This window comes from Hyla sarda, unplaced genomic scaffold (genome assembly GCF_029499605.1).
Source record: "Hyla sarda isolate aHylSar1 unplaced genomic scaffold, aHylSar1.hap1 scaffold_735, whole genome shotgun sequence".
NCBI classification, from domain to species: domain Eukaryota; kingdom Metazoa; phylum Chordata; class Amphibia; order Anura; family Hylidae; genus Hyla; species Hyla sarda.
The window spans coordinates 25,458-49,766 of NW_026610757.1; the positions used below are offsets into that span (position 1 = coordinate 25,458).

At 46.0% G+C, this 24,309-nt stretch overlaps 11 non-coding genes across 11 annotated transcripts; all 11 read right to left on the reverse strand.

Annotated features, from left to right (window-relative positions):
* Nucleotides 1-217: 217 nt before the first annotated feature.
* Nucleotides 218-409, reverse strand: LOC130344786 (U2 spliceosomal RNA). The gene has a single exon (XR_008883620.1). It is a non-coding gene; the product is annotated as a U2 spliceosomal RNA (small nuclear RNA).
* Nucleotides 410-2,511: 2,102 nt separating this feature from the next.
* Nucleotides 2,512-2,702, reverse strand: LOC130344803 (U2 spliceosomal RNA). Its single transcript, XR_008883628.1, has one exon. It is a non-coding gene; the product is annotated as a U2 spliceosomal RNA (small nuclear RNA).
* A 2,086-nt stretch (nucleotides 2,703-4,788) lies between these two features.
* Nucleotides 4,789-4,979, reverse strand: LOC130344804 (U2 spliceosomal RNA). The gene has a single exon (XR_008883629.1). It is a non-coding gene; the product is annotated as a U2 spliceosomal RNA (small nuclear RNA).
* A 2,091-nt stretch (nucleotides 4,980-7,070) lies between these two features.
* Nucleotides 7,071-7,261, reverse strand: LOC130344806 (U2 spliceosomal RNA). The gene has a single exon (XR_008883630.1). It is a non-coding gene; the product is annotated as a U2 spliceosomal RNA (small nuclear RNA).
* Nucleotides 7,262-9,344: 2,083 nt separating this feature from the next.
* On the reverse strand, nucleotides 9,345-9,535 carry LOC130344807 (U2 spliceosomal RNA). Its single transcript, XR_008883631.1, has one exon. It is a non-coding gene; the product is annotated as a U2 spliceosomal RNA (small nuclear RNA).
* A 2,082-nt stretch (nucleotides 9,536-11,617) lies between these two features.
* Nucleotides 11,618-11,808, reverse strand: LOC130344808 (U2 spliceosomal RNA). Its single transcript, XR_008883632.1, has one exon. It is a non-coding gene; the product is annotated as a U2 spliceosomal RNA (small nuclear RNA).
* A 2,083-nt stretch (nucleotides 11,809-13,891) lies between these two features.
* On the reverse strand, nucleotides 13,892-14,082 carry LOC130344809 (U2 spliceosomal RNA). Its single transcript, XR_008883633.1, has one exon. It is a non-coding gene; the product is annotated as a U2 spliceosomal RNA (small nuclear RNA).
* Nucleotides 14,083-16,166: 2,084 nt separating this feature from the next.
* LOC130344785 (U2 spliceosomal RNA) lies at nucleotides 16,167-16,358 on the reverse strand. Its single transcript, XR_008883619.1, has one exon. It is a non-coding gene; the product is annotated as a U2 spliceosomal RNA (small nuclear RNA).
* Nucleotides 16,359-18,441: 2,083 nt separating this feature from the next.
* LOC130344811 (U2 spliceosomal RNA) lies at nucleotides 18,442-18,632 on the reverse strand. The gene has a single exon (XR_008883635.1). It is a non-coding gene; the product is annotated as a U2 spliceosomal RNA (small nuclear RNA).
* A 2,089-nt stretch (nucleotides 18,633-20,721) lies between these two features.
* Nucleotides 20,722-20,912, reverse strand: LOC130344812 (U2 spliceosomal RNA). Its single transcript, XR_008883636.1, has one exon. It is a non-coding gene; the product is annotated as a U2 spliceosomal RNA (small nuclear RNA).
* Nucleotides 20,913-22,988: 2,076 nt separating this feature from the next.
* LOC130344813 (U2 spliceosomal RNA) lies at nucleotides 22,989-23,179 on the reverse strand. The gene has a single exon (XR_008883637.1). It is a non-coding gene; the product is annotated as a U2 spliceosomal RNA (small nuclear RNA).
* Between the last annotated feature and the right edge of the window lie 1,130 nt (nucleotides 23,180-24,309).

Here is a 24,309-nt window from a genome sequence, read left to right on the forward strand (position 1 = left end):
CCAATTAAGGAGGCCATTTAGTCAGCAGCAGCAGAAGTCCTGTGCCTGGACGCTCCAACAGCGGCCAGACACAAGCAGAAGCAGCAGAAGCAGCAGCAGCAGCACCACCTTTTGTTTTTTGGCTGCAGCAGCAGCAAGGCCCACAGGGCTGGCTAGCTGGCTAGCCAGCAAGCAGGTAGCAATGAAAGTAGGAATCTTTCTTTTTAACCCTGTAAGGGGGTGGTGCACTGTACCCGAAGATACTGCCATATCGGGTCAATGCATAGGGCGACGGAAGCAAGCTTCGAAATCGGCCCCCGTTCTCAAAAATCCATTTAATATATGGTCCCCAGATAGGGGACGTATCAGATATTAAAACTGATAAGAACAGATACTACACTTGATCTTAGCCAAAAGGCCGAGAAGCGATAACCGTGAAAGGGGCGGGCCCAACAAGGTCCCCTTCATGGGCACTATCACTGCTTGCTGTCAGGGAGGCTGCCAGACAATTTTCCATGCACACTCTGGGCTGGGGGGCAGTCAACCACCAGTACACACAGCAGAACCTAAACCCATACCATTATTGCTAAGCAGCAAGACAGGGGCCCATTGCACTCCCACGGGGCCTTTTTAAATGCAATCCATAACCCGGATTTGCCAGGAACCCTTCTTACTCCTCCTACTTGCATGTGACACTGGGCTTAGGATCTGCATAGGAAACACACACACAAGCACACACCTACCTTTGTTGCCTGCAGATGCCTCCTTGGCTGTCCCCAAACGGTATCAAACCAACACCCACGGGAAGCTGTAAGCATAGAGGACATGCCTGCACCCCATTGGACTTACCTGTGTGGGTTAAACCCGGGTTATTTGACAACCTATGGCGGTGATGGTTCTGCTCAGGCAGAGCAGTGCTGATGCTCCTCATAAAGCTGTCGCTGCTGTGAAGGTTCTAGGTGACATCACAAATCCCTATGGTTACATACACAACAAAGCTGGGTTGTTGTTGTTTACACTCTGCAAGGCCTGTGGAAGTGAGTGACATCATAGCACTGTAGTTCTGAGGGTTCTAGATGGATGCAACAATCTCCTGTTGCTTCTATGAAGGCCATAATAGACGACATCACCAAACAGCTCCATAGTCACATACACAGCAAAGGAGAGATGTTGTTTACACCTAGTGATGTCAGTGGTATTCAGTGACATCACAGCACAGTGCTAAGGCTCCTGGGCCTGGACACAGCAGCGGCTGCAATATCTCAACGGAGAATACGTTTATATATATGTGTGTGTGTGCGCGTATATATAAATATATATATATATATATATATATATATATATATATATATATATATATATATTTCTCCGCCGAAATCACTTTTAAACCCATTTCCACCTTTTTTTCCCTTCTCTTCCTCTTACTTTTTTTTCACGTTTTTTTACGTTTTTCTCCTTTTCGCCTCTTTTCTGGGCGTATTATTCTTCTTTTTCTTCTTTTTTTTCGTCTAATGCATACCCCATCAGTGCAGCAATGCTTATTCAATACCGCCAGCAGATGGAGACACTGGGGGATAATTTTCTAAGGATTTATACTGATTTTTCCTGTCTGAATTTGTCGCACAGAAAGTTGCAGGCCAAATATGTGTGACATTTCTGCGACTTTAGCTTCTAGAGCATTTTTACAACATTATACATAGGTGCTGAATACATAAAAAGCGACTGTTCAGCGACAGACAAGTCGCATCGGCTGAAAGTAGGCCAGAATGTCAGTCCATGTTGGAGCAGGTTTAGATACAGTCTAAAGCATAGATCTCAAAGTCTGTGCACAGAATTTAGCAAGGGCCTCGCACCTTCTGATGCATCAGGTAGGTGCACAATAGCATAGCCTAACCCTCTGTACTTTGGTCTATATTGATGCGGGACATAGACAGCCAGCTGATGACCAATCCATTAGTGCAATGGATGGCTGGAAGCATTTGTCTTTGCCTTTGCAATACCACAGAAGCAATGCATGGTCAATGTACAGCAATGACACACCTGTGTGAACAGCCAGGAGACCCCCCCCCCCCATGTTATGTTACATAGTTACATAGTTAGTACGGTCGAAAAAAGACATATGTCCATCACGTTCAACCAGGGAATTAAGGGGTAGGGGTGTGGCGCGATATTGGGGAAGGGATGAGATTTTATATTTCTTCATAAGCATTAATCTTATTTTGTCAATTAGGAACATTCAGCACCCACCCGCTATCAAGGCAGCTGCCTATCATGTCATGCCCTACCTGCACAGGTGTGCTGGCTACTCAAATGATCCAATTAAGGAGGCCATTTAGTCAGCAGCAGCAGAAGTCCTGTGCCTGGACGCTCCAACAGCGGCCAGACACAAGCAGAAGCAGCAGAAGCAGCAGCAGCAGCACCACCTTTTGTTTTTTGGCTGCAGCAGCAGCAAGGCCCACAGGGCTGGCTAGCTGGCTAGCCAGCAAGCAGGTAGCAATGAAAGTAGGAATCTTTCTTTTTAACCCTGTAAGGGGGTGGTGCACTGTACCCGAAGATACTGCCATATCGGGTCAATGCATAGGGCGACGGAAGCAAGCTTCGAAATCGGCCCCCGTTCTCAAAAATCCATTTAATATATGGTCCCCAGATAGGGGACGTATCAGATATTAAACTGATAAGAACAGATACTACACTTGATCTTAGCCAAAAGGCCGAGAAGCGATAACCGTGAAAGGGGCGGGCCCAACAAGGTCCCCTTCATGGGCACTATCACTGCTTGCTGTCAGGGAGGCTGCCAGACAATTTTCCATGCACACTCTGGGCTGGGGGGCAGTCAACCACCAGTACACACAGCAGAACCTAAACCCATACCATTATTGCTAAGCAGCAAGACAGGGGCCCATTGCACTCCCACGGGGCCTTTTTAAATGCAATCCATAACCCGGATTTGCCAGGAACCCTTCTTACTCCTCCTACTTGCATGTGACACTGGGCTTAGGATCTGCATAGGAAACACACACACAAGCACACACCTACCTTTGTTGCCTGCAGATGCCTCCTTGGCTGTCCCCAAACGGTATCAAACCAACACCCACGGGAAGCTGTAAGCATAGAGGACATGCCTGCACCCCATTGGACTTACCTGTGTGGGTTAAACCCGGGTTATTTGACAACCTATGGCGGTGATGGTTCTGCTCAGGCAGAGCAGTGCTGATGCTCCTCATAAAGCTGTCGCTGCTGTGAAGGTTCTAGGTGACATCACAAATCCCTATGGTTACATACACAACAAAGCTGGGTTGTTGTTGTTTACACTCTGCAAGGCCTGTGGAAGTGAGTGACATCATAGCACTGTAGTTCTGAGGGTTCTAGATGGATGCAACAATCTCCTGTTGCTTCTATGAAGGCCATAATAGACGACATCACCAAACAGCTCCATAGTCACATACACAGCAAAGGAGAGATGTTGTTTACACCTAGTGATGTCAGTGGTATTGAGTGACATCACAGCACAGTGCTAAGGCTCCTGGGCCTGGACACAGCAGCGGCTGCAATATCTCAACGGAGAATACGTTTATATATATGTGTGTGTGTGCGCGTATATATATATATATATATATATATATATATATATATATATATATATTTCTCCGCCGAAATCACTTTTAAACCCATTTCCACCTTTTTTTCCCTTCTCTTCCTCTTACTTTTTTTTCACGTTTTTTTACGTTTTTCTCCTTTTCGCCTCTTTTCTGGGCGTATTATTCTTCTTTTTCTTCTTTTTTTTCGTCTAATGCATACCCCATCAGTGCAGCAATGCTTATTCAATACCGCCAGCAGATGGAGACACTGGGGGATAATTTTCTAAGGATTTATACTGATTTTTCCTGTCTGAATTTGTCGCACAGAAAGTTGCAGGCCAAATATGTGTGACATTTCTGCGACTTTAGCTTCTAGAGCATTTTTACAACATTATACATAGGTGCTGAATACATAAAAAGCGACTGTTCAGCGACAGACAAGTCGCATCGGCTGAAAGTAGGCCAGAATGTCAGTCCATGTTGGAGCAGGTTTAGATACAGTCTAAAGTATAGATCTCAAAGTCTGTGCACAGAATTTAGCAAGGGCCTCGCACCTTCTGATGCATCAGGTAGGTGCACAATAGCATAGCCTAACCCTCTGTACTTTGGTCTATATTGATGCGGGACATAGACAGCCAGCTGATGACCAATCCATTAGTGCAATGGATGGCTGGAAGCATTTGTCTTTGCCTTTGCAATACCACAGAAGCAATGCATGGTCAATGTACAGCAATGACACACCTGTGTGAACAGCCAGGAGACCCCCCCCCCATGTTATGTTACATAGTTACATAGTTAGTACGGTCGAAAAAAGACATATGTCCATCAAGTTCAACCAGGGAATTAAGGGGTAGGGGTGTGGCGCGATATTGGGGAAGGGATGAGATTTTATATTTCTTCATAAGCATTAATCTTATTTTGTCAATTAGGAACATTCAGCACCCACCCGCTATCAAGGCAGCTGCCTATCATGTCATGCCCTACCTGCACAGGTGTGCTGGCTACTCAAATGATCCAATTAAGGAGGCCATTTAGTCAGCAGCAGCAGAAGTCCTGTGCCTGGACGCTCCAACAGCGGCCAGACACAAGCAGAAGCAGCAGAAGCAGCAGCAGCAGCACCACCTTTTGTTTTTTGGCTGCAGCAGCAGCAAGGCCCACAGGGCTGGCTAGCTGGCTAGCCAGCAAGCAGGTAGCAATGAAAGTAGGAATCTTTCTTTTTAACCCTGTAAGGGGGTGGTGCACTGTACCCGAAGATACTGCCATATCGGGTCAATGCATAGGGCGACGGAAGCAAGCTTCGAAATCGGCCCCCGTTCTCAAAAATCCATTTAATATATGGTCCCCAGATAGGGGACGTATCAGATATTAAACTGATAAGAACAGATACTACACTTGATCTTAGCCAAAAGGCCGAGAAGCGATAACCGTGAAAGGGGCGGGCCCAACAAGGTCCCCTTCATGGGCACTATCACTGCTTGCTGTCAGGGAGGCTGCCAGACAATTTTCCATGCACACTCTGGGCTGGGGGGCAGTCAACCACCAGTACACACAGCAGAACCTAAACCCATACCATTATTGCTAAGCAGCAAGACAGGGGCCCATTGCACTCCCACGGGGCCTTTTTAAATGCAATCCATAACCCGGATTTGCCAGGAACCCTTCTTACTCCTCCTACTTGCATGTGACACTGGGCTTAGGATCTGCATAGGAAACACACACACAAGCACACACCTACCTTTGTTGCCTGCAGATGCCTCCTTGGCTGTCCCCAAACGGTATCAAACCAACACCCACGGGAAGCTGTAAGCATAGAGGACATGCCTGCACCCCATTGGACTTACCTGTGTGGGTTAAACCCGGGTTATTTGACAACCTATGGCGGTGATGGTTCTGCTCAGGCAGAGCAGTGCTGATGCTCCTCATAAAGCTGTCGCTGCTGTGAAGGTTCTAGGTGACATCACAAATCCCTATGGTTACATACACAACAAAGCTGGGTTGTTGTTGTTTACACTCTGCAAGGCCTGTGGAAGTGAGTGACATCATAGCACTGTAGTTCTGAGGGTTCTAGATGGATGCAACAATCTCCTGTTGCTTCTATGAAGGCCATAATAGACGACATCACCAAACAGCTCCATAGTCACATACACAGCAAAGGAGAGATGTTGTTTACACCTAGTGATGTCAGTGGTATTGAGTGACATCACAGCACAGTGCTAAGGCTCCTGGGCCTGGACACAGCAGCGGCTGCAATATCTCAACGGAGAATACGTTTATATATATGTGTGTGTGTGCGCGTATATATATATATATATATATATATATATATATATATATATATATATATTTCTCCGCCGAAATCACTTTTAAACCCATTTCCACCTTTTTTTCCCTTCTCTTCCTCTTACTTTTTTTTCACGTTTTTTTACGTTTTTCTCCTTTTCGCCTCTTTTCTGGGCGTATTATTCTTCTTTTTCTTCTTTTTTTTCGTCTAATGCATACCCCATCAGTGCAGCAATGCTTATTCAATACCGCCAGCAGATGGAGACACTGGGGGATAATTTTCTAAGGATTTATACTGATTTTTCCTGTCTGAATTTGTCGCACAGAAAGTTGCAGGCCAAATATGTGTGACATTTCTGCGACTTTAGCTTCTAGAGCATTTTTACAACATTATACATAGGTGCTGAATACATAAAAAGCGACTGTTCAGCGACAGACAAGTCGCATCGGCTGAAAGTAGGCCAGAATGTCAGTCCATGTTGGAGCAGGTTTAGATACAGTCTAAAGTATAGATCTCAAAGTCTGTGCACAGAATTTAGCAAGGGCCTCGCACCTTCTGATGCATCAGGTAGGTGCACAATAGCATAGCCTAACCCTCTGTACTTTGGTCTATATTGATGCGGGACATAGACAGCCAGCTGATGACCAATCCATTAGTGCAATGGATGGCTGGAAGCATTTGTCTTTGCCTTTGCAATACCACAGAAGCAATGCATGGTCAATGTACAGCAATGACACACCTGTGTGAACAGCCAGGAGACCCCCCCCCCCATGTTATGTTACATAGTTACATAGTTAGTACGGTCGAAAAAAGACATATGTCCATCAAGTTCAACCAGGGAATTAAGGGGTAGGGGTGTGGCGCGATATTGGGGAAGGGATGAGATTTTATATTTCTTCATAAGCATTAATCTTATTTTGTCAATTAGGAACATTCAGCACCCACCCGCTATCAAGGCAGCTGCCTATCATGTCATGCCCTACCTGCACAGGTGTGCTGGCTACTCAAATGATCCAATTAAGGAGGCCATTTAGTCAGCAGCAGCAGAAGTCCTGTGCCTGGACGCTCCAACAGCGGCCAGACACAAGCAGAAGCAGCAGAAGCAGCAGCAGCAGCACCACCTTTTGTTTTTTGGCTGCAGCAGCAGCAAGGCCCAGGGCTGGCTGGCTAGCTGGCTAGCCAGCAAGCAGGTAGCAATGAAAGTAGGAATCTTTCTTTTTAACCCTGTAAGGGGGTGGTGCACTGTACCCGAAGATACTGCCATATCGGGTCAATGCATAGGGCGACGGAAGCAAGCTTCGAAATCGGCCCCCGTTCTCAAAAATCCATTTAATATATGGTCCCCAGATAGGGGACGTATCAGATATTAAACTGATAAGAACAGATACTACACTTGATCTTAGCCAAAAGGCCGAGAAGCGATAACCGTGAAAGGGGCGGGCCCAACAAGGTCCCCTTCATGGGCACTATCACTGCTTGCTGTCAGGGAGGCTGCCAGACAATTTTCCATGCACACTCTGGGCTGGGGGGCAGTCAACCACCAGTACACACAGCAGAACCTAAACCCATACCATTATTGCTAAGCAGCAAGACAGGGGCCCATTGCACTCCCACGGGGCCTTTTTAAATGCAATCCATAACCCGGATTTGCCAGGAACCCTTCTTACTCCTCCTACTTGCATGTGACACTGGGCTTAGGATCTGCATAGGAAACACACACACAAGCACACACCTACCTTTGTTGCCTGCAGATGCCTCCTTGGCTGTCCCCAAACGGTATCAAACCAACACCCACGGGAAGCTGTAAGCATAGAGGACATGCCTGCACCCCATTGGACTTACCTGTGTGGGTTAAACCCGGGTTATTTGACAACCTATGGCGGTGATGGTTCTGCTCAGGCAGAGCAGTGCTGATGCTCCTCATAAAGCTGTCGCTGCTGTGAAGGTTCTAGGTGACATCACAAATCCCTATGGTTACATACACAACAAAGCTGGGTTGTTGTTGTTTACACTCTGCAAGGCCTGTGGAAGTGAGTGACATCATAGCACTGTAGTTCTGAGGGTTCTAGATGGATGCAACAATCTCCTGTTGCTTCTATGAAGGCCATAATAGACGACATCACCAAACAGCTCCATAGTCACATACACAGCAAAGGAGAGATGTTGTTTACACCTAGTGATGTCAGTGGTATTGAGTGACATCACAGCACAGTGCTAAGGCTCCTGGGCCTGGACACAGCAGCGGCTGCAATATCTCAACGGAGAATACGTTTATATATATGTGTGTGTGTGCGCGTATATATATATATATATATATATATATATATATATATATATATATTCTCCGCCGAAATCACTTTTAAACCCATTTCCACCTTTTTTTCCCTTCTCTTCCTCTTACTTTTTTTTCACGTTTTTTTACGTTTTTCTCCTTTTCGCCTCTTTTCTGGGCGTATTATTCTTCTTTTTCTTCTTTTTTTTCGTCTAATGCATACCCCATCAGTGCAGCAATGCTTATTCAATACCGCCAGCAGATGGAGACACTGGGGGATAATTTTCTAAGGATTTATACTGATTTTTCCTGTCTGAATTTGTCGCACAGAAAGTTGCAGGCCAAATATGTGTGACATTTCTGCGACTTTAGCTTCTAGAGCATTTTTACAACATTATACATAGGTGCTGAATACATAAAAAGCGACTGTTCAGCGACAGACAAGTCGCATCGGCTGAAAGTAGGCCAGAATGTCAGTCCATGTTGGAGCAGGTTTAGATACAGTCTAAAGTATAGATCTTAAAGTCTGTGCACAGAATTTAGCAAGGGCCTCGCACCTTCTGATGCATCAGGTAGGTGCACAATAGCATAGCCTAACCCTCTGTACTTTGGTCTATATTGATGCGGGACATAGACAGCCAGCTGATGACCAATCCATTAGTGCAATGGATGGCTGGAAGCATTTGTCTTTGCCTTTGCAATACCACAGAAGCAATGCATGGTCAATGTACAGCAATGACACACCTGTGTGAACAGCCAGGAGACCCCCCCCCCATGTTATGTTACATAGTTACATAGTTAGTACGGTCGAAAAAAGACATATGTCCATCAAGTTCAACCAGGGAATTAAGGGGTAGGGGTGTGGCGCGATATTGGGGAAGGGATGAGATTTTATATTTCTTCATAAGCATTAATCTTATTTTGTCAATTAGGAACATTCAGCACCCACCCGCTATCAAGGCAGCTGCCTATCATGTCATGCCCTACCTGCACAGGTGTGCTGGCTACTCAAATGATCCAATTAAGGAGGCCATTTAGTCAGCAGCAGCAGAAGTCCTGTGCCTGGACGCTCCAACAGCGGCCAGACACAAGCAGAAGCAGCAGAAGCAGCAGCAGCAGCACCACCTTTTGTTTTTTGGCTGCAGCAGCAGCAAGGCCCACAGGGCTGGCTAGCTGGCTAGCCAGCAAGCAGGTAGCAATGAAAGTAGGAATCTTTCTTTTTAACCCTGTAAGGGGGTGGTGCACTGTACCCGAAGATACTGCCATATCGGGTCAATGCATAGGGCGACGGAAGCAAGCTTCGAAATCGGCCCCCGTTCTCAAAAATCCATTTAATATATGGTCCCCAGATAGGGGACGTATCAGATATTAAACTGATAAGAACAGATACTACACTTGATCTTAGCCAAAAGGCCGAGAAGCGATAACCGTGAAAGGGGCGGGCCCAACAAGGTCCCCTTCATGGGCACTATCACTGCTTGCTGTCAGGGAGGCTGCCAGACAATTTTCCATGCACACTCTGGGCTGGGGGGCAGTCAACCACCAGTACACACAGCAGAACCTAAACCCATACCATTATTGCTAAGCAGCAAGACAGGGGCCCATTGCACTCCCACGGGGCCTTTTTAAATGCAATCCATAACCCGGATTTGCCAGGAACCCTTCTTACTCCTCCTACTTGCATGTGACACTGGGCTTAGGATCTGCATAGGAAACACACACACAAGCACACACCTACCTTTGTTGCCTGCAGATGCCTCCTTGGCTGTCCCCAAACGGTATCAAACCAACACCCACGGGAAGCTGTAAGCATAGAGGACATGCCTGCACCCCATTGGACTTACCTGTGTGGGTTAAACCCGGGTTATTTGACAACCTATGGCGGTGATGGTTCTGCTCAGGCAGAGCAGTGCTGATGCTCCTCATAAAGCTGTCGCTGCTGTGAAGGTTCTAGGTGACATCACAAATCCCTATGGTTACATACACAACAAAGCTGGGTTGTTGTTGTTTACACTCTGCAAGGCCTGTGGAAGTGAGTGACATCATAGCACTGTAGTTCTGAGGGTTCTAGATGGATGCAACAATCTCCTGTTGCTTCTATGAAGGCCATAATAGACGACATCACCAAACAGCTCCATAGTCACATACACAGCAAAGGAGAGATGTTGTTTACACCTAGTGATGTCAGTGGTATTGAGTGACATCACAGCACAGTGCTAAGGCTCCTGGGCCTGGACACAGCAGCGGCTGCAATATCTCAACGGAGAATACGTTTATATATATGTGTGTGTGTGCGCGTATATATATATATATATATATATATATATATATATATATATATTTCTCCGCCGAAATCACTTTTAAACCCATTTCCACCTTTTTTTCCCTTCTCTTCCTCTTACTTTTTTTTCACGTTTTTTTACGTTTTTCTCCTTTTCGCCTCTTTTCTGGGCGTATTATTCTTCTTTTTCTTCTTTTTTTTCGTCTAATGCATACCCCATCAGTGCAGCAATGCTTATTCAATACCGCCAGCAGATGGAGACACTGGGGGATAATTTTCTAAGGATTTATACTGATTTTTCCTGTCTGAATTTGTCGCACAGAAAGTTGCAGGCCAAATATGTGTGACATTTCTGCGACTTTAGCTTCTAGAGCATTTTTACAACATTATACATAGGTGCTGAATACATAAAAAGCGACTGTTCAGCGACAGACAAGTCGCATCGGCTGAAAGTAGGCCAGAATGTCAGTCCATGTTGGAGCAGGTTTAGATACAGTCTAAAGTATAGATCTCAAAGTCTGTGCACAGAATTTAGCAAGGGCCTCGCACCTTCTGATGCATCAGGTAGGTGCACAATAGCATAGCCTAACCCTCTGTACTTTGGTCTATATTGATGCGGGACATAGACAGCCAGCTGATGACCAATCCATTAGTGCAATGGATGGCTGGAAGCATTTGTCTTTGCCTTTGCAATACCACAGAAGCAATGCATGGTCAATGTACAGCAATGACACACCTGTGTGAACAGCCAGGAGACCCCCCCCCCATGTTATGTTACATAGTTACATAGTTAGTACGGTCGAAAAAAGACATATGTCCATCAAGTTCAACCAGGGAATTAAGGGGTAGGGGTGTGGCGCGATATTGGGGAAGGGATGAGATTTTATATTTCTTCATAAGCATTAATCTTATTTTGTCAATTAGGAACATTCAGCACCCACCCGCTATCAAGGCAGCTGCCTATCATGTCATGCCCTACCTGCACAGGTGTGCTGGCTACTCAAATGATCCAATTAAGGAGGCCATTTAGTCAGCAGCAGCAGAAGTCCTGTGCCTGGACGCTCCAACAGCGGCCAGACACAAGCAGAAGCAGCAGAAGCAGCAGCAGCAGCACCACCTTTTGTTTTTTGGCTGCAGCAGCAGCAAGGCCCACAGGGCTGGCTAGCTGGCTAGCCAGCAAGCAGGTAGCAATGAAAGTAGGAATCTTTCTTTTTAACCCTGTAAGGGGGTGGTGCACTGTACCCGAAGATACTGCCATATCGGGTCAATGCATAGGGCGACGGAAGCAAGCTTCGAAATCGGCCCCCGTTCTCAAAAATCCATTTAATATATGGTCCCCAGATAGGGGACGTATCAGATATTAAACTGATAAGAACAGATACTACACTTGATCTTAGCCAAAAGGCCGAGAAGCGATAACCGTGAAAGGGGCGGGCCCAACAAGGTCCCCTTCATGGGCACTATCACTGCTTGCTGTCAGGGAGGCTGCCAGACAATTTTCCATGCACACTCTGGGCTGGGGGGCAGTCAACCACCAGTACACACAGCAGAACCTAAACCCATACCATTATTGCTAAGCAGCAAGACAGGGGCCCATTGCACTCCCACGGGGCCTTTTTAAATGCAATCCATAACCCGGATTTGCCAGGAACCCTTCTTACTCCTCCTACTTGCATGTGACACTGGGCTTAGGATCTGCATAGGAAACACACACACAAGCACACACCTACCTTTGTTGCCTGCAGATGCCTCCTTGGCTGTCCCCAAACGGTATCAAACCAACACCCACGGGAAGCTGTAAGCATAGAGGACATGCCTGCACCCCATTGGACTTACCTGTGTGGGTTAAACCCGGGTTATTTGACAACCTATGGCGGTGATGGTTCTGCTCAGGCAGAGCAGTGCTGATGCTCCTCATAAAGCTGTCGCTGCTGTGAAGGTTCTAGGTGACATCACAAATCCCTATGGTTACATACACAACAAAGCTGGGTTGTTGTTGTTTACACTCTGCAAGGCCTGTGGAAGTGAGTGACATCATAGCACTGTAGTTCTGAGGGTTCTAGATGGATGCAACAATCTCCTGTTGCTTCTATGAAGGCCATAATAGACGACATCACCAAACAGCTCCATAGTCACATACACAGCAAAGGAGAGATGTTGTTTACACCTAGTGATGTCAGTGGTATTGAGTGACATCACAGCACAGTGCTAAGGCTCCTGGGCCTGGACACAGCAGCGGCTGCAATATCTCAACGGAGAATACGTTTATATATATGTGTGTGTGTGCGCGTATATATATATATATATATATATATATATATATATATATATATTCTCCGCCGAAATCACTTTTAAACCCATTTCCACCTTTTTTTCCCTTCTCTTCCTCTTACTTTTTTTTCACGTTTTTTTACGTTTTTCTCCTTTTCGCCTCTTTTCTGGGCGTATTATTCTTCTTTTTCTTCTTTTTTTTCGTCTAATGCATACCCCATCAGTGCAGCAATGCTTATTCAATACCGCCAGCAGATGGAGACACTGGGGGATAATTTTCTAAGGATTTATACTGATTTTTCCTGTCTGAATTTGTCGCACAGAAAGTTGCAGGCCAAATATGTGTGACATTTCTGCGACTTTAGCTTCTAGAGCATTTTTACAACATTATACATAGGTGCTGAATACATAAAAAGCGACTGTTCAGCGACAGACAAGTCGCATCGGCTGAAAGTAGGCCAGAATGTCAGTCCATGTTGGAGCAGGTTTAGATACAGTCTAAAGTATAGATCTCAAAGTCTGTGCACAGAATTTAGCAAGGGCCTCGCACCTTCTGATGCATCAGGTAGGTGCACAATAGCATAGCCTAACCCTCTGTACTTTGGTCTATATTGATGCGGGACATAGACAGCCAGCTGATGACCAATCCATTAGTGCAATGGATGGCTGGAAGCATTTGTCTTTGCCTTTGCAATACCACAGAAGCAATGCATGGTCAATGTACAGCAATGACACACCTGTGTGAACAGCCAGGAGACCCCCCCCCCATGTTATGTTACATAGTTACATAGTTAGTACGGTCGAAAAAAGACATATGTCCATCAAGTTCAACCAGGGAATTAAGGGGTAGGGGTGTGGCGCGATATTGGGGAAGGGATGAGATTTTATATTTCTTCATAAGCATTAATCTTATTTTGTCAATTAGGAACATTCAGCACCCACCCGCTATCAAGGCAGCTGCCTATCATGTCATGCCCTACCTGCACAGGTGTGCTGGCTACTCAAATGATCCAATTAAGGAGGCCATTTAGTCAGCAGCAGCAGAAGTCCTGTGCCTGGACGCTCCAACAGCGGCCAGACACAAGCAGAAGCAGCAGAAGCAGCAGCAGCAGCACCACCTTTTGTTTTTTGGCTGCAGCAGCAGCAAGGCCCACAGCTGGCTGGCTAGCTGGCTAGCCAGCAAGCAGGTAGCAATGAAAGTAGGAATCTTTCTTTTTAACCCTGTAAGGGGGTGGTGCACTGTACCCGAAGATACTGCCATATCGGGTCAATGCATAGGGCGACGGAAGCAAGCTTCGAAATCGGCCCCCGTTCTCAAAAATCCATTTAATATATGGTCCCCAGATAGGGGACGTATCAGATATTAAACTGATAAGAACAGATACTACACTTGATCTTAGCCAAAAGGCCGAGAAGCGATAACCGTGAAAGGGGCGGGCCCAACAAGGTCCCCTTCATGGGCACTATCACTGCTTGCTGTCAGGGAGGCTGCCAGACAATTTTCCATGCACACTCTGGGCTGGGGGGCAGTCAACCACCAGTACACACAGCAGAACCTAAACCCATACCATTATTGCTAAGCAGCAAGACAGGGGCCCATTGCACTCCCACGGGGCCTTTTTAAATGCAATCCATAACCCGGATTTGCCAGGAACCCTTCTTACTCCTCCTACTTGCATGTGACACTGGGCTTAGGATCTGCATAGGAAACACACACACAAGCACACACCTACCTTTGTTGCCTGCAGATGCCTCCTTGGCTGTCCCCAAACGGTATCAAACCAACACCCACGGGAAGCTGTAAGCATAGAGGACATGCCTGCACCCCATTGGACTTACCTGTGTGGGTTAAACCCGGGTTATTTGACAACCTATGGCGGTGATGGTTCTGCTCAGGCAGAGCAGTGCTGATGCTCCTCATAAAGCTGTCGCTGCTGTGAAGGTTCTAGGTGACATCACAAATCCCTATGGTTACATACACAACAAAGCTGGGTTGTTGTTGTTTACACTCTGCAAGGCCTGTGGAAGTGAGTGACATCATAGCACTGTAGTTCTGAGGGTTCTAGATGGATGCAACAATCTCCTGTTGCTTCTATGAAGGCCATAATAGACGACATCACCAAACAGCTCCATAGTCACATACACAGCAAAGGAGAGATGTTGTTTACACCTAGTGATGTCAGTGGTATTGAGTGACATCACAGCACAGTGCTAAGGCTCCTGGGCCTGGACACAGCAGCGGCTGCAATATCTCAACGGAGAATACGTTTATATATATGTGTGTGTGTGCGCGTATATATATATATATATATATATATATATATATATATATATATATATCTCCGCCGAAATCACTTTTAAACCCATTTCCACCTTTTTTTCCCTTCTCTTCCTCTTACTTTTTTTTCACGTTTTTTTACGTTTTTCTCCTTTTCGCCTCTTTTCTGGGCGTATTATTCTTCTTTTTCTTCTTTTTTTTCGTCTAATGCATACCCCATCAGTGCAGCAATGCTTATTCAATACCGCCAGCAGATGGAGACACTGGGGGATAATTTTCTAAGGATTTATACTGATTTTTCCTGTCTGAATTTGTCGCACAGAAAGTTGCAGGCCAAATATGTGTGACATTTCTGCGACTTTAGCTTCTAGAGCATTTTTACAACATTATACATAGGTGCTGAATACATAAAAAGCGACTGTTCAGCGACAGACAAGTCGCATCGGCTGAAAGTAGGCCAGAATGTCAGTCCATGTTGGAGCAGGTTTAGATACAGTCTAAAGTATAGATCTTAAAGTCTGTGCACAGAATTTAGCAAGGGCCTCGCACCTTCTGATGCATCAGGTAGGTGCACAATAGCATAGCCTAACCCTCTGTACTTTGGTCTATATTGATGCGGGACATAGACAGCCAGCTGATGACCAATCCATTAGTGCAATGGATGGCTGGAAGCATTTGTCTTTGCCTTTGCAATACCACAGAAGCAATGCATGGTCAATGTACAGCAATGACACACCTGTGTGAACAGCCAGGAGACCCCCCCCCCATGTTATGTTACATAGTTACATAGTTAGTACGGTCGAAAAAAGACATATGTCCATCAAGTTCAACCAGGGAATTAAGGGGTAGGGGTGTGGCGCGATATTGGGGAAGGGATGAGATTTTATATTTCTTCATAAGCATTAATCTTATTTTGTCAATTAGGAACATTCAGCACCCACCCGCTATCAAGGCAGCTGCCTATCATGTCATGCCCTACCTGCACAGGTGTGCTGGCTACTCAAATGATCCAATTAAGGAGGCCATTTAGTCAGCAGCAGCAGAAGTCCTGTGCCTGGACGCTCCAACAGCGGCCAGACACAAGCAGAAGCAGCAGAAGCAGCAGCAGCAGCACCACCTTTTGTTTTTTGGCTGCAGCAGCAGCAAGGCCCACAGGGCTGGCTAGCTGGCTAGCCAGCAAGCAGGTAGCAATGAAAGTAGGAATCTTTCTTTTTAACCCTGTAAGGGGGTGGTGCACTGTACCCGAAGATACTGCCATATCGGGTCAATGCATAGGGCGACGGAAGCAAGCTTCGAAATCGGCCCCCGTTCTCAAAAATCCATTTAATATATGGTCCCCAGATAGGGGGACGTATCAGATATTAAACTGATAAGAACAGATACTACACTTGATCTTAGCCAAAAGGCCGAGAAGCGATAACCGTGAAAGGGGCGGGCCCAACAAGGTCCCCTTCATGGGCACTATCACTGCTTGCTGTCAGGGAGGCTGCCAGACAATTTTCCATGCACACTCTGGGCTGGGGGGCAGTCAACCACCAGTACACACAGCAGAACCTAAACCCATACCATTATTGCTAAGCAGCAAGACAGGGGCCCATTGCACTCCCACGGGGCCTTTTTAAATGCAATCCATAACCCGGATTTGCCAGGAACCCTTCTTACTCCTCCTACTTGCATGTGACACTGGGCTTAGGATCTGCATAGGAAACACACACACAAGCACACACCTACCTTTGTTGCCTGCAGATGCCTCCTTGGCTGTCCCCAAACGGTATCAAACCAACACCCACGGGAAGCTGTAAGCATAGAGGACATGCCTGCACCCCATTGGACTTACCTGTGTGGGTTAAACCCGGGTTATTTGACAACCTATGGCGGTGATGGTTCTGCTCAGGCAGAGCAGTGCTGATGCTCCTCATAAAGCTGTCGCTGCTGTGAAGGTTCTAGGTGACATCACAAATCCCTATGGTTACATACACAACAAAGCTGGGTTGTTGTTGTTTACACTCTGCAAGGCCTGTGGAAGTGAGTGACATCATAGCACTGTAGTTCTGAGGGTTCTAGATGGATGCAACAATCTCCTGTTGCTTCTATGAAGGCCATAATAGACGACATCACCAAACAGCTCCATAGTCACATACACAGCAAAGGAGAGATGTTGTTTACACCTAGTGATGTCAGTGGTATTGAGTGACATCACAGCACAGTGCTAAGGCTCCTGGGCCTGGACACAGCAGCGGCTGCAATATCTCAACGGAGAATACGTTTATATATATGTGTGTGTGTGCGCGTATATATATATATATATATATATATATATATATATATATATATATTCTCCGCCGAAATCACTTTTAAACCCATTTCCACCTTTTTTTCCCTTCTCTTCCTCTTACTTTTTTTTCACGTTTTTTTACGTTTTTCTCCTTTTCGCCTCTTTTCTGGGCGTATTATTCTTCTTTTTCTTCTTTTTTTTCGTCTAATGCATACCCCATCAGTGCAGCAATGCTTATTCAATACCGCCAGCAGATGGAGACACTGGGGGATAATTTTCTAAGGATTTATACTGATTTTTCCTGTCTGAATTTGTCGCACAGAAAGTTGCAGGCCAAATATGTGTGACATTTCTGCGACTTTAGCTTCTAGAGCATTTTTACAACATTATACATAGGTGCTGAATACATAAAAAGCGACTGTTCAGCGACAGACAAGTCGCATCGGCTGAAAGTAGGCCAGAATGTCAGTCCATGTTGGAGCAGGTTTAGATACAGTCTAAAGTATAGATCTTAAAGTCTGTGCACAGAATTTAGCAAGGGCCTCGCACCTTCTGATGCATCAGGTAGGTGCACAATAGCATAGCCTAACCCTCTGTACTTTGGTCTATATTGATGCGGGACATAGACAGCCAGCTGATGACCAATCCATTAGTGCAATGGATGGCTGGAAGCATTTGTCTTTGCCTTTGCAATACCACAGAAGCAATGCATGGTCAATGTACAGCAATGACACACCTGTGTGAACAGCCAGGAGACCCCCCCCCCATGTTATGTTACATAGTTACATAGTTAGTACGGTCGAAAAAAGACATATGTCCATCAAGTTCAACCAGGGAATTAAGGGGTAGGGGTGTGGCGCGATATTGGGGAAGGGATGAGATTTTATATTTCTTCATAAGCATTAATCTTATTTTGTCAATTAGGAACATTCAGCACCCACCCGCTATCAAGGCAGCTGCCTATCATGTCATGCCCTACCTGCACAGGTGTGCTGGCTACTCAAATGATCCAATTAAGGAGGCCATTTAGTCAGCAGCAGCAGAAGTCCTGTGCCTGGACGCTCCAACAGCGGCCAGACACAAGCAGAAGCAGCAGAAGCAGCAGCAGCAGCACCACCTTTTGTTTTTTGGCTGCAGCAGCAGCAAGGCCCACAGGGCTGGCTAGCTGGCTAGCCAGCAAGCAGGTAGCAATGAAAGTAGGAATCTTTCTTTTTAACCCTGTAAGGGGGTGGTGCACTGTACCCGAAGATACTGCCATATCGGGTCAATGCATAGGGCGACGGAAGCAAGCTTCGAAATCGGCCCCCGTTCTCAAAAATCCATTTAATATATGGTCCCCAGATAGGGGACGTATCAGATATTAAACTGATAAGAACAGATACTACACTTGATCTTAGCCAAAAGGCCGAGAAGCGATAACCGTGAAAGGGGCGGGCCCAACAAGGTCCCCTTCATGGGCACTATCACTGCTTGCTGTCAGGGAGGCTGCCAGACAATTTTCCATGCACACTCTGGGCTGGGGGGCAGTCAACCACCAGTACACACAGCAGAACCTAAACCCATACCATTATTGCTAAGCAGCAAGACAGGGGCCCATTGCACTCCCACGGGGCCTTTTTAAATGCAATCCATAACCCGGATTTGCCAGGAACCCTTCTTACTCCTCCTACTTGCATGTGACACTGGGCTTAGGATCTGCATAGGAAACACACACACACAAGCACACACCTACCTTTGTTGCCTGCAGATGCCTCCTTGGCTGTCCCCAAACGGTATCAAACCAACACCCACGGGAAGCTGTAAGCATAGAGGACATGCCTGCACCCCATTGGACTTACCTGTGTGGGTTAAACCCGGGTTATTTGACAACCTATGGCGGTGATGGTTCTGCTCAGGCAGAGCAGTGCTGATGCTCCTCATAAAGCTGTCGCTGCTGTGAAGGTTCTAGGTGACATCACAAATCCCTATGGTTACATACACAACAAAGCTGGGTTGTTGTTGTTTACACTCTGCAAGGCCTGTGGAAGTGAGTGACATCATAGCACTGTAGTTCTGAGGGTTCTAGATGGATGCAACAATCTCCTGTTGCTTCTATGAAGGCCATAATAGACGACATCACCAAACAGCTCCATAGTCACATACACAGCAAAGGAGAGATGTTGTTTACACCTAGTGATGTCAGTGGTATTGAGTGACATCACAGCACAGTGCTAAGGCTCCTGGGCCTGGACACAGCAGCGGCTGCAATATCTCAACGGAGAATACGTTTATATATATGTGTGTGTGTGCGCGTATATATATATATATATATATATATATATATATATATATATATATATATTCTCCGCCGAAATCACTTTTAAACCCATTTCCACCTTTTTTTCCCTTCTCTTCCTCTTACTTTTTTTTCACGTTTTTTTACGTTTTTCTCCTTTTCGCCTCTTTTCTGGGCGTATTATTCTTCTTTTTCTTCTTTTTTTTCGTCTAATGCATACCCCATCAGTGCAGCAATGCTTATTCAATACCGCCAGCAGATGGAGACACTGGGGGATAATTTTCTAAGGATTTATACTGATTTTTCCTGTCTGAATTTGTCGCACAGAAAGTTGCAGGCCAAATATGTGTGACATTTCTGCGACTTTAGCTTCTAGAGCATTTTTACAACATTATACATAGGTGCTGAATACATAAAAAGCGACTGTTCAGCGACAGACAAGTCGCATCGGCTGAAAGTAGGCCAGAATGTCAGTCCATGTTGGAGCAGGTTTAGATACAGTCTAAAGTATAGATCTCAAAGTCTGTGCACAGAATTTAGCAAGGGCCTCGCACCTTCTGATGCATCAGGTAGGTGCACAATAGCATAGCCTAACCCTCTGTACTTTGGTCTATATTGATGCGGGACATAGACAGCCAGCTGATGACCAATCCATTAGTGCAATGGATGGCTGGAAGCATTTGTCTTTGCCTTTGCAATACCACAGAAGCAATGCATGGTCAATGTACAGCAATGACACACCTGTGTGAACAGCCAGGAGACCCCCCCCCCATGTTATGTTACATAGTTACATAGTTAGTACGGTCGAAAAAAGACATATGTCCATCAAGTTCAACCAGGGAATTAAGGGGTAGGGGTGTGGCGCGATATTGGGGAAGGGATGAGATTTTATATTTCTTCATAAGCATTAATCTTATTTTGTCAATTAGGAACATTCAGCACCCACCCGCTATCAAGGCAGCTGCCTATCATGTCATGCCCTACCTGCACAGGTGTGCTGGCTACTCAAATGATCCAATTAAGGAGGCCATTTAGTCAGCAGCAGCAGAAGTCCTGTGCCTGGACGCTCCAACAGCGGCCAGACACAAGCAGAAGCAGCAGAAGCAGCAGCAGCAGCACCACCTTTTGTTTTTTGGCTGCAGCAGCAGCAAGGCCCACAGGGCTGGCTAGCTGGCTAGCCAGCAAGCAGGTAGCAATGAAAGTAGGAATCTTTCTTTTTAACCCTGTAAGGGGGTGGTGCACTGTACCCGAAGATACTGCCATATCGGGTCAATGCATAGGGCGACGGAAGCAAGCTTCGAAATCGGCCCCCGTTCTCAAAAATCCATTTAATATATGGTCCCCAGATAGGGGACGTATCAGATATTAAACTGATAAGAACAGATACTACACTTGATCTTAGCCAAAAGGCCGAGAAGCGATAACCGTGAAAGGGGCGGGCCCAACAAGGTCCCCTTCATGGGCACTATCACTGCTTGCTGTCAGGGAGGCTGCCAGACAATTTTCCATGCACACTCTGGGCTGGGGGGCAGTCAACCACCAGTACACACAGCAGAACCTAAACCCATACCATTATTGCTAAGCAGCAAGACAGGGGCCCATTGCACTCCCACGGGGCCTTTTTAAATGCAATCCATAACCCGGATTTGCCAGGAACCCTTCTTACTCCTCCTACTTGCATGTGACACTGGGCTTAGGATCTGCATAGGAAACACACACACAAGCACACACCTACCTTTGTTGCCTGCAGATGCCTCCTTGGCTGTCCCCAAACGGTATCAAACCAACACCCACGGGAAGCTGTAAGCATAGAGGACATGCCTGCACCCCATTGGACTTACCTGTGTGGGTTAAACCCGGGTTATTTGACAACCTATGGCGGTGATGGTTCTGCTCAGGCAGAGCAGTGCTGATGCTCCTCATAAAGCTGTCGCTGCTGTGAAGGTTCTAGGTGACATCACAAATCCCTATGGTTACATACACAACAAAGCTGGGTTGTTGTTGTTTACACTCTGCAAGGCCTGTGGAAGTGAGTGACATCATAGCACTGTAGTTCTGAGGGTTCTAGATGGATGCAACAATCTCCTGTTGCTTCTATGAAGGCCATAATAGACGACATCACCAAACAGCTCCATAGTCACATACACAGCAAAGGAGAGATGTTGTTTACACCTAGTGATGTCAGTGGTATTGAGTGACATCACAGCACAGTGCTAAGGCTCCTGGGCCTGGACACAGCAGCGGCTGCAATATCTCAACGGAGAATACGTTTATATATATGTGTGTGTGTGCGCGTATATATATATATATATATATATATATATATATATATATATATATATTCTCCGCCGAAATCACTTTTAAACCCATTTCCACCTTTTTTTCCCTTCTCTTCCTCTTACTTTTTTTTCACGTTTTTTTACGTTTTTCTCCTTTTCGCCTCTTTTCTGGGCGTATTATTCTTCTTTTTCTTCTTTTTTTTCGTCTAATGCATACCCCATCAGTGCAGCAATGCTTATTCAATACCGCCAGCAGATGGAGACACTGGGGGATAATTTTCTAAGGATTTATACTGATTTTTCCTGTCTGAATTTGTCGCACAGAAAGTTGCAGGCCAAATATGTGTGACATTTCTGCGACTTTAGCTTCTAGAGCATTTTTACAACATTATACATAGGTGCTGAATACATAAAAAGCGACTGTTCAGCGACAGACAAGTCGCATCGGCTGAAAGTAGGCCAGAATGTCAGTCCATGTTGGAGCAGGTTTAGATACAGTCTAAAGTATAGATCTCAAAGTCTGTGCACAGAATTTAGCAAGGGCCTCGCACCTTCTGATGCATCAGGTAGGTGCACAATAGCATAGCCTAACCCTCTGTACTTTGGTCTATATTGATGCGGGACATAGACAGCCAGCTGATGACCAATCCATTAGTGCAATGGATGGCTGGAAGCATTTGTCTTTGCCTTTGCAATACCACAGAAGCAATGCATGGTCAATGTACAGCAATGACACACCTGTGTGAACAGCCAGGAGACCCCCCCCCCATGTTATGTTACATAGTTACATAGTTAGTACGGTCGAAAAAAGACATATGTCCATCAAGTTCAACCAGGGAATTAAGGGGTAGGGGTGTGGCGCGATATTGGGGAAGGGATGAGATTTTATATTTCTTCATAAGCATTAATCTTATTTTGTCAATTAGGAACATTCAGCACCCACCCGCTATCAAGGCAGCTGCCTATCATGTCATGCCCTACCTGCACAGGTGTGCTGGCTACTCAAATGATCCAATTAAGGAGGCCATTTAGTCAGCAGCAGCAGAAGTCCTGTGCCTGGACGCTCCAACAGCGGCCAGACACAAGCAGAAGCAGCAGAAGCAGCACCACCTTTTGTTTTTTGGCTGCAGCAGCAGCAAGGCCCACAGGGCTGGCTAGCTGGCTAGCCAGCAAGCAGGTAGCAATGAAAGTAGGAATCTTTCTTTTTAACCCTGTAAGGGGGTGGTGCACTGTACCCGAAGATACTGCCATATCGGGTCAATGCATAGGGCGACGGAAGCAAGCTTCGAAATCGGCCCCCGTTCTCAAAAATCCATTTAATATATGGTCCCCAGATAGGGGACGTATCAGATATTAAACTGATAAGAACAGATACTACACTTGATCTTAGCCAAAAGGCCGAGAAGCGATAACCGTGAAAGGGGCGGGCCCAACAAGGTCCCCTTCATGGGCACTATCACTGCTTGCTGTCAGGGAGGCTGCCAGACAATTTTCCATGCACACTCTGGGCTGGGGGGCAGTCAACCACCAGTACACACAGCAGAACCTAAACCCATACCATTATTGCTAAGCAGCAAGACAGGGGCCCATTGCACTCCCACGGGGCCTTTTTAAATGCAATCCATAACCCGGATTTGCCAGGAACCCTTCTTACTCCTCCTACTTGCATGTGACACTGGGCTTAGGATCTGCATAGGAAACACACACACAAGCACACACCTACCTTTGTTGCCTGCAGATGCCTCCTTGGCTGTCCCCAAACGGTATCAAACCAACACCCACGGGAAGCTGTAAGCATAGAGGACATGCCTGCACCCCATTGGACTTACCTGTGTGGGTTAAACCCGGGTTATTTGACAACCTATGGCGGTGATGGTTCTGCTCAGGCAGAGCAGTGCTGATGCTCCTCATAAAGCTGTCGCTGCTGTGAAGGTTCTAGGTGACATCACAAATCCCTATGGTTACATACACAACAAAGCTGGGTTGTTGTTGTTTACACTCTGCAAGGCCTGTGGAAGTGAGTGACATCATAGCACTGTAGTTCTGAGGGTTCTAGATGGATGCAACAATCTCCTGTTGCTTCTATGAAGGCCATAATAGACGACATCACCAAACAGCTCCATAGTCACATACACAGCAAAGGAGAGATGTTGTTTACACCTAGTGATGTCAGTGGTATTGAGTGACATCACAGCACAGTGCTAAGGCTCCTGGGCCTGGACACAGCAGCGGCTGCAATATCTCAACGGAGAATACGTTTATATATATGTGTGTGTGTGCGCGTATATATATATATATATATATATATATATATATATATATATATTTCTCCGCCGAAATCACTTTTAAACCCATTTCCACCTTTTTTTCCCTTCTCTTCCTCTTACTTTTTTTTCACGTTTTTTTACGTTTTTCTCCTTTTCGCCTCTTTTCTGGGCGTATTATTCTTCTTTTTCTTCTTTTTTTTCGTCTAATGCATACCCCATCAGTGCAGCAATGCTTATTCAATACCGCCAGCAGATGGAGACACTGGGGGATAA